This window comes from Salvia hispanica, chromosome 1 (assembly GCF_023119035.1).
Source record: "Salvia hispanica cultivar TCC Black 2014 chromosome 1, UniMelb_Shisp_WGS_1.0, whole genome shotgun sequence".
NCBI lineage: Eukaryota > Viridiplantae > Streptophyta > Magnoliopsida > Lamiales > Lamiaceae > Salvia > Salvia hispanica.
Genome location: NC_062965.1, coordinates 37,801,981 through 37,818,383, shown reverse-complemented (window position 1 = coordinate 37,818,383; position 16,403 = coordinate 37,801,981). Strand labels below are relative to the sequence as shown.

General features: G+C 37.8%; 2 long non-coding RNA genes across 2 annotated transcripts; one reads left to right on the top strand and one right to left on the bottom strand.

The window, feature by feature from the left end:
• Positions 1-5,059: 5,059 nt before the first annotated feature.
• On the bottom strand, positions 5,060-5,500 carry LOC125221708. Its single transcript, XR_007176417.1, has 2 exons — positions 5,348-5,500; positions 5,060-5,273 (listed from the first exon to the last, which is right to left on the bottom strand). It is a non-coding gene; the product is annotated as an uncharacterized LOC125221708 (long non-coding RNA).
• Positions 5,501-9,083: 3,583 nt separating this feature from the next.
• Positions 9,084-10,445, top strand: LOC125221701. Its single transcript, XR_007176416.1, has 2 exons — positions 9,084-10,072; positions 10,177-10,445. It is a non-coding gene; the product is annotated as an uncharacterized LOC125221701 (long non-coding RNA).
• Positions 10,446-16,403: the final 5,958 nt, after the last annotated feature.

Below are 16,403 nucleotides of genomic sequence, written 5' to 3'. Positions count from 1 at the left end.
GTTTGTGGGATGTCGGATGCGTTTCCCAGATAATGTACGCTTTGCATTATCACTGCACAACATGATCGTCGAAGACGAAGGCGTACTAACCGACTAGTTGGGCCAATGATGATGAAGCCGGTCCAAGCCACGGAACGGCCACCCCTAGTGTACGATGTGGGGTACCTCTCGATGAAGCCGGCCGCCTCAAGGAATTTGCCAACATGCGCCAAGTGGATGCTCATATTCAACTCCAAAAGGATATAATTGAAGAGTTGTGGGCACGGAGGATTGCACGGCGATAGTTTTTTTTCTTTATTATGTACCTTGTTAAATGTAATTTTTTTTTATCTATGTACCTTTTTTAAATGCAATTAATGAATTTTCCCGTATATGTCTCGTAAATTTAATTCCGTAATTTAATCGTAATTTTAATTCCGTAAATGTAGTATTTTTTGAATTATTTTTATTGCGGATGGCCTATGGCTGGCCTAAACTAAATCTGATGTGGCAGGTGGATTTTTAGTGCTGCTGACGTGGTGCTGGCCGATTTCTTGCCGAAGTACCATTGGAGATGCTCTAAGTTGTAGCTTCCACTTTTGTATTTTCCACATGTAACTATTATGTAGCAAAATCTCACACCTCTCAATAAGATTGTGTAGTCCTTTTCCATCTATCTCTCCAAGATTTGAAATTCCTCAACACAAAGTATTGTGCTAATTTATTCTCTTTTTCTTCTTCCAAAAATTGTAGTTTACAAACTTAAATTTCCTCGCACTTTAATTCCAATCGTCTTTTCGTCCAATTTTTTTTATACTCTAAAACTAGTGCACGAAAACTCGGGGTGTTACAGTATTAGTCTTAGTAAATGTTAATTATAGTCATGTAGGAATATTAGTTTTAGTAATTAAAGGTATTAGTTTTAAAGTTTTAATTATGGCCACGTAGGTGTATTAGTTTTAAAATTTTAATTATGGCCATGTAGGAGTATTAGTTTTAGTAAATTTTATCACATACTTAAGATGACACATTTTTCTTTTTAGTTTGCCCCAAATAAGATGATACTTTTATCTTTTCTGAAAACTTTCTTTCTTCAATTAATACACTTAACCATGTTTCTCATTCCAATTAAAATATTGAGCTCTTTTTCTCTATTCATATAAATCATTAATTGTTTATTTTTGTGGATAAAAAATTAATCTTAATAATATATAGTGATATCAAAATGTAACGTTATTAACAATACTTAAATATATACTTATTCAATTAATAAAATAGTGCATCGTCCTGGGATTGAATATTTGGACAATATTTCATTAGATTGATGGAGCATATAACGATTCGAATCTAAAGTTCACATGTATCAATAATACATGATTATGTACTTATTTAATTACTAAAAATATCGTCAGTTGCGCATCGCGCCGGGGCTGAAGTGTAAATCCAACAATCCAAGGGTTTAGTAGTACATGAGGTTAGGGTATAGTACCAACTCAATAAAATAGCGTTCGCTATGTGATCGAAGTTAAATCCATCTCCAAAGGGTTTAGTAATCCATAGGGTTAGGTTGTAGTACCGACTTAGTAACATAGTTTACAATTTAACAACATTCTGCAATATCTTTTTTCGATGTAATATTCTATATGAAATATAAAATATTAACTATATAGATTTAAAATATTAAATAGAAGAGTTAAGAACATGTGCTTCTCGCATTTTCAAAAATTATATTTTCTTTTTACCATCCATCATAATAAAATACTAATTTTTAGTAATTATTCAATATATCAGACTATTACTCAATAGATTATTTAAAATATCAATAACTATACTTACAATTAATTACCTAAAATTCATTGTATAGTTGTAACATCTTCTAATTTATTCAGACTAAAATTCATATTTCATCTATTTATTTATTCTTTTATAAGCCCAAATCACATTATTCGATATTAACTTCTAATTTCCCTAAAGTTTAATAGCACTCTTTATTTTATTATAACATATAGTTATTATTAGATTGACCATGATCATTAATAGCACTCTTCATTTTATTATAAACTATAGTTATTATTTTTTATAATTATACAAAAAAAATAACATAGATAGTAAAATTATTAAACTATTCACAAAGTGTATATGTGTATATAAGAGATGTAAAATACATGAGAAATTATATAAATAATATACATATATGTATAATTAACGAGTGGGTGTATGGAATATTATAGAAAAGTGTTGGCAAATGGATATATATTAATAGTTTAATAATTAATATTATATGAATACGCATGGCATATAGCTAGAAGTGTTATACGTGTGAGTAATTTATGCAATAGACAAACACGTATGATAAGTTGGAGAAATTAGTCATATTAACACCGACTCTTTGGTTTATAAATATGTAATTAAAGTTAATAGAATATTATTATTAAGAAAGTAAATGAGAAAATTGTATACTCAAAACTTTAGCTTCAAAATCCTATTCATACATGTGCCTTACGAAATAATATTTCATCATAATACACATGCCATCCTAACCACGGAATTGAAAGAAGCAATAGTCCGATAACATTTTGAAAAAGAGTAACAAATTAATAACGGAGTCAGTTTGGTGAAGAAAAGGATTGCACAGCCGGAGGTAGAATCAATGAGAATATCTATAGTACTTAGGTGTGTATAAATCATACTTTTAATTTTACATGTTTCACATGCTTCTTTATTCCGAGTTCTGATGAAGAGATTAATTATATTATATGATGTGAACCTAATACGATTATATGTTGTTTGTTATTAATGATAGAATATGATCTGGCTGCGTGGGACTGGTGCAATGGATATATTTATAAACTATATTGGAATTCTTTGGTGGAATATGATGTGAGGAAATGAATATGTTTTTTATTTGAGATTAAAGTACATGAATCATATGATTAAAGAGGATCTGTGATGGTCTTGCCCTGGATCTGATATTACAGAGAGACCTACGGGTCAAATACAGAGGGACCTTCCGGTCAAATACAGAAGGACCTATATGTCCAATTATAGAGGGGGCCAATTACAGAGGGACCTTCGGGTCATAGAAGAATCCCGAACAGATACCAGGCTTGATATGTAACAGAATAATAAAAAGGAATAGAGAGACATATGCATATGTATATTTTATTTATATTGCTTCTGGATATATGTGTTGGTTAAAGAATATGTTTCGTGTGTGATGTGAGATTAAACGTGGAATTTAGATACGTAAGCAAATGAATAACATATAGATTTATGAGAGTGTCTTAATGCAGTCCAAAAATGTTTTATAATGTTTATCTGATAAGTTTTGGCTTTTATATTATAGTATTTGAGTGTTCTTATATTTGATTTGTGATTATTTTATTTTAAGTTACATTTGTTTATTTTAAATCCATACGTCAAATGGATTGGGATGTTACCATATGTATAAGAGAACCCAAGATAATAAATTATAATATTTTAAGATATGCTCAATATTCAACCAATCAACTATACTTTTTTATTTATCTATCAGTGACTATGCAACCACACCATTATATATTGATAAAAAAAACACAATTAACTAAAGTTGTATAAAATAAACAAATAAACAATATAAATTACGGTAATTGAAATATGCAATTGAAAATACATAATTGGTGCTTAAAAAGATGGAAATTAACCAACTAATCAATTGGAAAAAAAATAAATGAGCTACAAATATAAAATGTACGATAATATACGTATAATATACACACTACAATAGTATATATTAATTATTTTAATGTAATTAATTATTAGGAATTTAAATGATTTGATATTTTTGTCGAATATAAAGATGGATTGAAATATCATTTCTTCAACATAACCTTAGTTAAAATCTTCAGTTATCAAAATCAATCACATTGTTATCCCAACATGAATAAACTTTAAAATATGGTGCAAGTTTAGTGACTTCAATTTTCTCTAATTACGTCTTAATAAAGTTAAAGTCGAACTCTATGTGTAGCAAATTTATAGCAAATTTGAAACAATTTAAATCAAGTCAAATGGTATATAGCAATACGTAAAGAATGCGACTTTGCTTTGAATAATAAAAATCAATTCAAATTTTATATAAAAATACTAAAATTTAGAGTTATATATATAATGATATCAATTTCAATAGTACTATATAATGATATCAAAATTTAGAGTTATTAATAATACTTTATTATATATTCATTCAATTAATAAAATAGTATATCGCGCTGTGATTGAAAATATTGCAATTTAGAGTTAAAACCGAAACCGTAACCGGCGGTTACGGTTCTGAATCGAAACGGTGAGAATTTATCCGAACAGAAACCGTCAATTTTTGAACCGTGGTTCGGTTCAGGTACAAAAATTTTCGAACCAAAACCGTTCCGGAACCGCGAAAAACCGCCGGAAAACCGTGAAATCAAGTCGGAACCGCAAAAAAAACGGCGGTTTGAAACCGTGAAAACCGCAAAAAAACCGTCGGAAAACCGCCGGTTCGGAACTAAAACCGAAAACCGATAGTTTTAGAACCGGAACCGTAACCGTGAAACACCCTCGCAGTTCGGTTCCGGTTCAATAATTTCCAAAACCGGAACCGGCGATTCCGAACCAAGGGCACCTCTAACGGGTGGACTATATAACAATTCAATACTATAAAATAGTAGTACTAAAGTTCACATATATTAATGATATTATGTACTTATTTGATTACTACAAATATCATCAGATACGCTTCGCGCCGAAGTTGAAGTGCAAATTCACTTATCACATGAATATCATTTGATGAACAATTTTATGCAATTTGCGCACAACACTCCAAGGATATAGTAGTCCATGAGGCTAGGGTGTTGTAATACCCGCACCAGTATTTTGTTTTCGATATAGTAATGTGGAACTAGAAATGTAACGTTCTCTCATTTCGTGAAAATAAATGGAACTCGAGCCGTTATTGAAACTTAACCTTTTAGTTACAAAAAAAAAACTAAAGAAGTAAGTGAGCGAATTAAAAACAGACTAAAGATACATTTCGGAAAAATAAAGTGTTTCGAATGGCATTTCATGTTCAATAAAATGAACAACTAATAAAATAGGTTACATGGATCAAAGTCCTCAAAGAAAGAAAACAAGGAAAGGAAAATATAAAATTTTGGGTGCACTTCGGGCCTTTTCTCCAGGCCCAAATTAGGGCCCGTTTCGAGCAGCCCGTCAGCCCAGACAACGAATCCAGGCCCGCTCGAGGTACAGCTAGGTAGTAGCCAAGATTTCTCTCTCACCTGCAAGATAAAAACAAGTTAAGGCTAAGGAACAAGAGTAATTAAGGGACTACTATTAGAAGGGGAGAAACAACCTTTCCTTTTGCTATGGAGGACCAAAGACTCACCAAGAGGGGAAAGTCAATCCTGCAAATCCTCCACACTATGCAGCACCTAGCACCTGTTTCTACCAGCCACAATCAAACAATGGAATTCATTAGCCAAGTACCAAGTACCCAAACTAGGCACCAAACAATGCATAATCAATACCGTATGCTCAATGCTAACCTACATTGATTAAGAAATAAATATTTATCAAGACCTCGCCTTTCAGTAGATAGCCCAAGGCAAGTCTTGCTGTTAGATCCGTTCAATGCTATACCACACCAATGTCATCTTATTTCAGTAAGGCTTAGAAATATGCGGACTGACATTGCAACCTTTCTCGATGGGTAGTCTAATTCCATCTAGGTTGTGAAATTCATATTTTTCTTTGTTTAGAACTGACCGTATTACCTTAAAGTGGACGACGCCCACAACCGGTCTACTAAAACAAAGACTTAGACTTTGTTAAGTTAACTTATACATTTAAACATGCATTAACATCCATTAAATGTAAAACATAACAACATTATGACAAAAATAATCTGTTTTATTCATTGGAAAATAAAATAAGAGTTTTACAGTATTCAATCACTCGAAACGTGATTTCTAGTATACAAACTCTAACACCTCCGTGACGTCGATGGAAGGCGACGAGTAGCAGCGGAGTTTTGTGGCAGGCGAAGCTGCAGCTTGACGGAGAGCCGGATGGCGAGACGGGCAGCGATTGGCGAGCCTGCAGAGGCCGAGAAAGGGGCTGCCTCGCACGATAACACCTCCAACGACGGAGTACAACCACGGCGGTGACCATTTCGGCGACGATTTCGCAAGAGAGAGAGGAACCGGAGGAAGGGAAAGGCGACGCCTTCTCCCTAACCGGGATAGCAGCAGTTTTTCCACCGCGTCGGGGAGCGGCGAGGCCTCAGCTGTGCGGCGACGGGGGAAACTCCGCGGCGAGTTCGCCGAAGATGAAAGAGAGTATGAATGAGTCGAAGTGAAACCCGATCCGTGAAAAAGAAAGTTAATCCGTGCGTGGATTCTTCGGCGATCGGCGTGGAATCGTCGGAGTGGCGATATCACGGAGGGAAGAGGGAGAGATGTAGATTTGGGAAAGTGGAAATGGATAAACGAAGAAGGATGGAGTATACGCCGGCGGAGTCCGGCGAAGAGCGTTGAGGAAGGAGATGGAGGCGCCGCTGGTTTGTGCTCTTCTCCAATTAAGGATCCCCAATTTGGAAATGGGAATGTGGGATGATGTAGATGTCACGGTGGAGAAGGGGAGTGTAAATGAGTCATTGTGGGCCACTAAAATGATTAAATGATTTGGACCCAGAAATGAAATAAGAGAAAAAAAGAAAATGGGCTGATTTTAAATAGTTGGGCCTAGTTTTATTAAATGTTTTGGGCCCAGTGTAAGTAAAGTGTTTGGGCTGGAAATTATGGAATTGAGTTGAGAGCCCAGTTAAAGCGTGATTGTTAATTAAGTTTCAAAGACGGTAAATGTTGAAGTTGGAGACGTGGAAAGTCGATCGGCGTCGCCCCGCGACGCCGCGGGCAGCCGCTAAGGAAATAGAAAGAAAGAGGGAAACGACGTTCTCGAGTCACAAAAATAATCAAGCTTAAGAAAGAAATGCTATTAATTAAATTTCCTGATTTAATTAATATTCAAGAATTCTAGAACCTTTTTAGAAAAATTTAAGGAAAAGAATAAAAGAGCACGCACTTAGGATGCATCCACGTTTAAGCTTAATTGATTTATCAAAGTCTAATTAAATATTATGTTATTTCCTAAAGGGGCGTCTACGAACGTCGTCTAAGGCCAAGTAAAGGAAATTACGGAAGGAGCTTTAGCTTTTGAGGTGGGCATTCTTTAAAAACGTGATTTCAGTATGAAAATGTGAATTTTTGCTCAAGTATGTTGTCATGCCATGTTTTGTTTTATGATTACTGTCACGACCACAACTCCCTAGTGCTAGTGAGCGTAGCTATTTCGCGACTAAACAATTCTCAATATTCAAGGGACAACATGAAAAGGGTGAAACCACTTAAAGCAATAGTCTCAAAGGCTTATGGGTGCATAGTCAAAATGAATTCAGCGTATCAAGACTAAGTTCATAACTTGCTAGAACATAACTCTGGATTGCAGCGGAAGAGTCCAAGACAAAATAGCACGTATGAAGACATGCTACTTTGGGTTACCTAACTACTTATATAGAAGTCTTGTCCCAACACCTTCGCCTCCTCGTACACGTTCAACCTGCACATTTAAAAATAACATGCAGGGCTGAGTATTTGATATACTCCGTGGGCACATTGCCAAAAATAGTTCTATCTTTAATTGTCAATGCCACAGTTGAGTGATCACGGGGTTTTACTTAAAAGACCCGAGTCACTAAATACTTTTCTTTTCATGAAGATTTGATTGCGCAATCACGTAACATAGATATACCATATCTGAAACTGATGTGAACCGGGAATGTGGCCACATTCCACGACGGTCACTGGACCGGCCAACTCCTTTGTTAGCTCACGATCCCCTTATGTGTACACTAGTCCGAGTAGGGTTTGCGGCCCTACTGGGACCCGAATTCGATTTAACTTAGATTGGCATAGCCAAGCAGATAGGTAATCATAAAACAAAACATGGCATGACAACATACTTGAGCAAAGATTCACATTTTCATACTGAAATCACATTTTGAAAGAAATGCCCACCTCAAAAGCTAAAGCTCTTTCCGTAATTTCCTTAACTTGGCCTTAGATGACGTTCGTAGACGCCCCTTTAGGAAATAACATAATACTTAATTAGACTTTGATAAATCAATTAAGCTTAAACGTGGATGCATCCTAAGTGCGTGCTCTTTTGTTCTTTTCCTTAAATTTTTCTAGAAAGGTTCTAGAATTCTTGAATATTAATTAAATCAGTAGATTTAATTAATTTAAACCAAATGCTTAACTAGAGGGTGTTACCTCCTATGCCATTTATTCAAGCACTAAAATAGACTCGAGGTCTATTCATCGTTAGCGCATAAAATTCTGAAAAAAAATATTTATTCGAGCACTTAAATTAAGGTCCGGAAAATTAGACTTATCTTCGTGAAAATAATTAGCAACCGTTAATTATTTAACCAACATCATAGGAGGGCCCATGATTTAATTAAATTCTTAGCCTACACCCTTATTTTAGTTGGTGGCCCAAACTCCATAATTAAATCTTATTAGGGGCAGCCCAACACAAATAAAACAATTTAATCATGAGCCCAAAAATTTGCCCAAACTTAATTAAAAGAATCAGGTCCAACAACTAATAAAATCAAAAGAGGCCCAACACTCCTTTCTTCTCATTTCCATCGACCCTACTCTCTCTCTCTTTCTCAAATTCCCAATTCAAAACCCCTAACTTGGAAGAGAACCGGCGGCTCCTCTCCCTCGCCGTTCGCCGTTCGCCGCGCCGGTCATCGGGTCGCCGCTGTCTCGCCGTCGGCGCCGCCAGCCGCCAGCTATGGACCGGCGACGAGTCTTTGCCGCTGCCGTCGCGCGAGGATTTGGAAACAGCGCCTCTGTCCACCGCCGCCATCCGTCGCCGCCTCCGGCGTGTGACGGCATGTCAGCCGCCTCATCGAGCTCGCCGGCATGTGACAGCAGCTGGTCTTCTTTCCGCCATTGCTCGGAGTCTCCGGATGGCTCCTACCTAAGCTAAGTCTTCCAATCTTAGCTATTTAGGTGATTTCTTTAGACAGAGTCTGTTCTTGTTCCATAGATTTTGGTTTTAGGCAGATTGTAGTTGTTTTTTTTTCGAAGAAGAAGTCGGCAGCTTAAACAATCTGGACTTTTGGCTTACAGTTTTGAACTTATTTCTTACTGATTGAGAAGGGTTAACACTACTTGAAGGAAACTTGTATATAAAGTGATTTATGTTCTTAATCTAAGGGCTTCTCTGTTGTGTCTTGTTTATTTTAGTGGAGTGAGTTTCCAGCATGTGTGTCTATGTTGCAGGAGTAAAATGAAAAGAAATTCCCTTATCCTAAACATGAAAATTTGAGAGAGGCAGAGGGTTGTATGCAACATAAATGTTTCTTTTTCTCCCTTTACTTTTATCATGTGGTGTTCTAAGCATGCTTTAGGTTTGATTACTACATGATGACATGAAATTCTGGTTGGGAGGAAGGTGGAGGTGAAATTACCTCTTGGAGAAATTACTAACTTGGTATTTGTTGTTAGAAAACAAAGCTTGCCCTCCTCCTTTAGAGTTCCTAGTTGCAGTGACAAAGAAAGGGGGGTGAAACTGAGTTCTCCTTTTTTGAATGAAGAGAGATTCTTGGAGATGAGGAAGGAGGAAGACATGTTACCTAAGGGATGCAGGGCTGCTGTAAGAAAGCCTGCAGAATCCTACTCCAAGCTCTCTCTCTAACTCTTAATTTGCTGAAATTTCCAGTGCATTGAAGGGAGTCTAACGGTGGGGTTGAGGGGGTTTTATAGGCTGATTTTGTACCTTAGGAGAATTAATTGAAAGCTGATTTCCCACTTGTCCTCATGTTGAAACCTATCTCACTTTTGTGATTTAGTAGTACTCTACACTAAATGCAATTTGGTCTTTAGTTGGAGATTACAAGTCCCCTCAAAACTGATTTTGGTTGATTGTGTGACTAGGAAAGCTGGTGCACAGGGGCTGTTTTGGAGGAGCAAAAAAAATGGCAGCTTTGACTTGCCTCTCTTGGGTAAGTCCTTAGTCCTTCATAGTTAAAAGAGGTGTTGTTCCTTTTCTTTAATAGGAAGACCCCTTAATTCTCTTGTACATATGCATTAATTACTTTGTTTGTAGTTTTGTAGGTGAGAAAGGAAGGTGTGGCTATTGTGTTGTTCTCGGGCTAGGCTCGCTCCCCTCGGCCCGACGGACTGCTCAAAGACGGGCTATAGTTCGGGCCTGGAGAAGAGGCCCGAAGTGCATCAAAAATTTATCTTTTCTTTTCTTTGTTTTCTTTATTTGAAGCCTTGTTCCATGTATTATTATTTTTTTTGAAGTTAGTAGTTCGTTTATTGTATATGAAACGCTATTCGAATTTCTTTATACTTGGGAAAAGACTTCTTGTCCTTCTTCTTTCATTTACATATTGTTGACGTCCTTGTGTTCGCTAAATTCTTACTTTAGCTTTTATCTCTTGCGAACCACTCTATTAAACACAAGCAAGGAAAAGTAACAAGTTTTTATTTTGTCATGAATCAAGAGAACGAAAATCCTCTAGTTCGTCATTAAGCATTAATGTATCGGGGTAATTAAAGAAGCGGGTATTACATTCTACCCTCCTTAACAAAAATTTCGTCCCGAAATTTGCTTACGTCAAATGAAAAGCTCTGGGTACTTCTCTTTCACTTTGTCTTCCAATTCCCACGTAGTTTCCTCGTGACCATAATGCTTCCATAGAACTTTCACTATTACCACAAATTTATTCCTCAACTCTTTGACCTTCCGGTCCAAGATTGCCTCTGGCTCCTCTTCATATGTGTTTCAAGTCGAACACATATTTCCTCAATTGTGACATATGAAAACATTGGGCACATTCCCGAAACTTGGCGGGAGTGCCAATCTGTACGCTACAGGACTGACTTTTTCTAGAATTTCATAGGATCTGATGAAACGTGGTCTTAGCTTGTCCTTGACACCGAATCTCGTAATCCCTTTAGATGGGGATACTTTCAGAAACACTTTGTCTCCCGCCTTGAACTGCATATCGGTTCGGCTAGCATCTGCGTAAGACTTTTGCCTATCTTGAGCTTCCTTGATTCTTTCACGTATCTGGTGGACGATCTCTATTATCTCCTCTACCGAATCCGGTCCAAGCGTCTTTCTCTCACCGACTTCATCCCAGTACAGCGGTGATCTACATTTCCTTCCATACAACGCTTCATATGGGGCCATGTTTATAGTTGCCTGGTAACTGTTGTTGTAAGCAAATTCTATAAGTGGTAGTACTGGCTCCCAATTTCCTCCACGGTTGAGCACTACGGTTCTCAGCATATCTTCCAAGGTCTGGATCGTTCTTTCAGACTGCCCATCAGTCTGTGCGTGGAATGCAGTACTGAAATTCAATCTAGTGCCCAGCTCTTGTCGTAGGCTTATCCAAAATCTAGAAGTAAATTTTGAATCATGGTCTGAAGTGATTGTCACTGGTATTCCATGTAGGCGTATGATCACTTGTACATATATCTGAGCTAACTTGTCTGATCCGTAAGTGATACGAATTGGTATAAGGTGAGCGCTTTTGGTGAGACGATCTATAATCACCCAAATAGCAGCGCTTTTGGAAATCCTGTCACGACCTCCATCGCAATGTGCTCCCGTTTCCACTCTGGGATCTCAAGGGATTGCAACTTTCCATAGGCTCGTTGATGTATAGTCTTCACCTGTTGACATGCTAGGCATCTTTCTACAAACGATGCTATGCCCCTCTTTATGCCATCCCACCAAAACTGTTTCTTCATATCTTGATACATTTTCGTACTCCTAGGTGGGCAATGTAGGGTGTCTCATGCGCTTCACTCATGATCTCATTTCTGAGTGCCTCGTCATTGAGCACACACAATCTTCCTTCAAAAGTGATGGCGCTATCCGCCTCCTCGCGGTAACTTTCTTCTTTTCCCATCCTCACTTTAAGATGAATTTTCTCCAATGCTTCATCACTCCTTTGAGCCTCAACAATTCTGGCCCTTAAGTCTGGTTCAATCACCAAAGTGACGATCCTACTTTCCACCGTCTCTGGTGCTCTCACTACTTCCAGTCGCATCTTAGCAAACTCGCCTAGGAGCTTCTAGTTCTTTGTGAGGAAAGTGGCCACTTAGGGTGTAGCCTTCCTACTCAAGGCATCTGCCACTACATTCGCCTTGCCTGGGTGGTAATTTATACCACAGTCATAATCCTTGACTAATTCGAGCCATCTGCATTGTCGCATGTTCAAATCCTTCTGCTCGAAGAAGTACTTAAGGCCCTTGTGGTCCGTGAAGATCTCACATTGATCTCCGTAAAGGTGATGTCTCCAAATCTTCACGGCATGTACCACTGCCGCTAGTTCCAAATCATGAGTGGGGTAGTTTAACTCGTGCAGCCTGAGTTGGCGTGACGCGTACGCAATCACCTTGCCATTCTGCATTAATAAGCATCCAAGTTCGATCTTTGATGCATCGGTGTACACCACATAACCTGCTCCTGGTGCTGGCACGGTTAGGACTGGTGCGGTGATAAACTTTTCTTTTAACAGCTGGAAGCTTGCCTCACATTCCGGCGTCCAATTGACCTTAGCTCCTTTCTTGAGCTGTTGAGTCATTGGTCTGGCTATTTTAGAAAATCCTCCAATAAACCTTTGGTAATATCCAGCCAAACCTAAGAAACTTCGAATCTCATTAGGCGTTGTTGGTGACTGCCAACGTTGTACTGCTTCCACCTTTGCAGGGTCCACTCGGGTCCCTTCTGCCGTTACTATGTGTCCAAGGAAGTTCACCTCGTTAAGCCAGAACTCACATTTGCCAAACTTAGCATAGAGTTTCTTGGCCCTCAACGTCTCTAAGGTGGTTCTCAGATGTTCCTCGTGTTCCTTCTCGTTCTTCGAATAGATAAGTACATCATCTATAAAGACTAGGACGAACTTGTCTAAGTACGGGTAGAACACGCGGTTCATTAGGTCCATGAACACCGCCGGGGCATTTGTAAGCCCAAAAGGCATTACAATGAACTCGAAATGGCCATATCTGGTGCGGAACGCCGTCTTGGGTACATCGTCTTGTCGGACTTTCAGTTGGTGATAGCCTGATCACAAGTCCATTTTTGAGAATACACCCGCCCCTCGAAGTTGATCAAAAAGTTCATCAATCCTCGGTAGCGGATACTTGTTCTTGAGAGTCACTTTTTCAACTCTCGGTAGTCGATACAAATCTCAGTGTTCCGTCTTTCTCTTACACGAAGAGTACTGGTGCGTCCCATGGTGACACACTGGGTCGGATGAAACCCAGGTCTAGTAGTTCTTGGAACTATATCTTTAGTTCTTCTGACTCGTTAGGTGTCATTCCGTATGGTGCCTTCCTTTGATACTAGGGCTGATTCAAGCCATCCATTGATTAATTTATTTTCTATGACTGGTGAAGCCATTCCTCATCTTAAGCTTCATCGTCACATACGGAGTTCTCTAATGCTTGCATCGGTCGTAATTGTAGCCATAAGGCTAGCAAATTAGACTTCGTAACCTTCTACTTAGCTAGGGTAGTCTACTTTTCGTAGTCTTAAGGATACTTTTGTGCCGGTCGTGATCCATTTGTCATGATTTAGTACAAACTTCGTTTTAATTATATTTATCCTTGAATACAGGAATAGTATAGCGGAGGTGTTGGCTTATTTTTCCAAACATTGCTGGCTCCATGCCCATTTGTTCGACTGAGCGATTCGTAGTAAGATAATCTAACATGACTTTCCACAATGATCTAGATCTCATGTCTAGGATTAACAAAAAACTCTATCGTCATTTCCTTTTTCGACCACTTAAACGGGTTATTAACATATCTCGGAATACTTCTTCGCATTTTGTTGCTAACGTTTGTCCTTGCTCCACATTGTAGGACTCCATATCCGTTCTCCCGCGATAACTCTTTAAAAAAAATTTCGATTCTCCCCTTTCGTAGCAGGGATGGTGAGGTTAGTAGTGCCATCATGCGTTTCTTTTCTCGAATGTCTCTCCAACTTGTGGCTCTTCTTGGCCACCTCTCAGACGAATCCCTCTGGTTGATGGAATTTGTTTCGTCAAACATAAACTACGAATGTATTCGCATTTTCTCCATGATTTTCATTTCATAACTATTATTGAGTCTTCGTTTCTTGTGACTCACTTATTTTACTCTTAATAAGCATTTCGATCGGTCAAACAGCTGTATATATGGTCTTGTACATCATCAATAGTCATTTGATCCATAAACATATTCCTTAACATTTCTCTTCTTAAGGCTAATTACCTATCCACATAGCATAAGATTCGATCTTTTTCCAGCTTGTTACAAGCGGTACGAAGATGTGAAATATTTAACGTTTCGTGTTGTCGATTATGCGACGCTTCTGGCTGATGTATCATTTTCTGCACGTGTGGTAATAGAAACGTTTTATCATACGTATCTTAAAGAAATTAAGGCTATGCCTTTCTCGAAAGTCTTGTATCAAGAACTTGGAGATTAATCTAACAGTCTTAACTTGGATAGGAAACATAGAAGGAGCATGACTGAAAATTTGAAGGTCTCCATAATATCAAATGGAACAAAAATAACATCTCTTGTTCGACTCTTATGAATTTTCATCATCAAATCGTGACAATTGATTCTGAGGGAAAAAAAATACTGAGTTCAATATAACTTATCGTATCCATTCAAGGAACTTCAAGGTTCAAATGGTTTCAAATAATTAAACCCATCGAATTTGTGAATTCACTTCTGATGGGAGCTTGAAAGAACATGAGGTAGATTATGAGAATAAGATGATACTGTATTAACTCTCAATTTCCATAGTAGGCTGTCAAATAAGATAGTTCAATTGTCCGCTCAAATTGACTAGATCCGGACATCAAGGATGATGGTTTCAACATGTCAAGACCTCAGATGATTAGTCGCAGGAGGGTTTAGAAATGTAAACAATTGCCATGAATTAACGTTGATCATGGTTTACCAACATCATAATGTGGAAATCATGGAAATACATCAATGGATTCACAGTAGTGGCCAACGTGAAAGAAATGTTTTTTTTTTTTTTGAAGAAATCCACTACCATCAAGGAAAATGCAATACATTAGCCTTAACTTAGTGTTTCAGAAAGAAATCATGAGCTAGAAACAATACATGTAGTGGAACTGGGCAAAACAAATTCACCCATATAAGAACGAAATAGTCACAATATGGTTGTCAAATAAGGAGGTGAACAAAAGTTCCACTTTTTGCGCCATTCTCTGTGGAGAAATGTCTGAACAATAAACAACTTAAGGGTGAAGTTATATCGTGAGAGCTAAAGAAACCAGGATATTGATCTTATAAATGATGGGGCGTAGGAGACAACAACCAACAAAGATAATTGAGAACATATGAGTTCTTCTGAATTTAGGATTTGAAAGTGAGTCACCACTTTCGTTGAAAAAAAAATGATAGTGACTTATTACTTGCCAAAATGCGAGTCAATCAAAAGTCTTAAATAGACGGCAAGACACCCTTGTTAAGGATGTTCAAAATGAGATTATTTTGAAGGGCATGGTTGTAAGAAACTTTAGAATCGAAGGTTTATGACCGGAGCTTAAGAAGTCAACACTTTACATTTTCTGAATAACGAGCTCAACTACTATAGCCAACAAACTGAAAGGGAGTCACAACTTTCATGGGAAAGGAAAAAGTGAGGCATTACTTGCATAAATGCAAGTCCAGGGCATTTTCATTAAGGAGGTTCATAGAAAGATATCGATGGGAATCCAAGTAAGTACTGTTGATCATAATCATCTGTTCCAGTTATGTGACACTTCCTTGGTTGTTCTTTCGGAGCTCGAACATGATCAGAGCGTTCTAGGAAACCATACATTCCAAGCTAGGATTCCTGGTGTTACTAACTAATAACTGTCGTTGAAGGTCATATTTTCATAATGTTCCCGATAAGTCAGGACGGTCATTCTCGTAAAACATTGCACTCTCCATCGTGCTTCACAACGTGCTATAAGCATTGTTTCTAGATCGCGTAGCCTCCTTGACTTGCTACGCAAGACTGGATCACTTAATTAGATCGTACACCTCCTTTACTGGATTGAGGTTACGCTCATTTCGGTTATGATTGAGTTCATGAAGACAAAAGGAACTTCATGTTGTTCTCATCATTTAAAACGTTCAACAGACGCCCATGTGAGTTCATGAAGACAAAAGGAACTTCATGTTGTTCTCATCATTTAAAACGTTCAACAGACGCCCATGTGCCGTAGGTAGTTTCTCGTATCTCGTGTGATCGTTACCATCTAAGAATAGATGGGTTATTTATAAATTGTTAGGTTCATT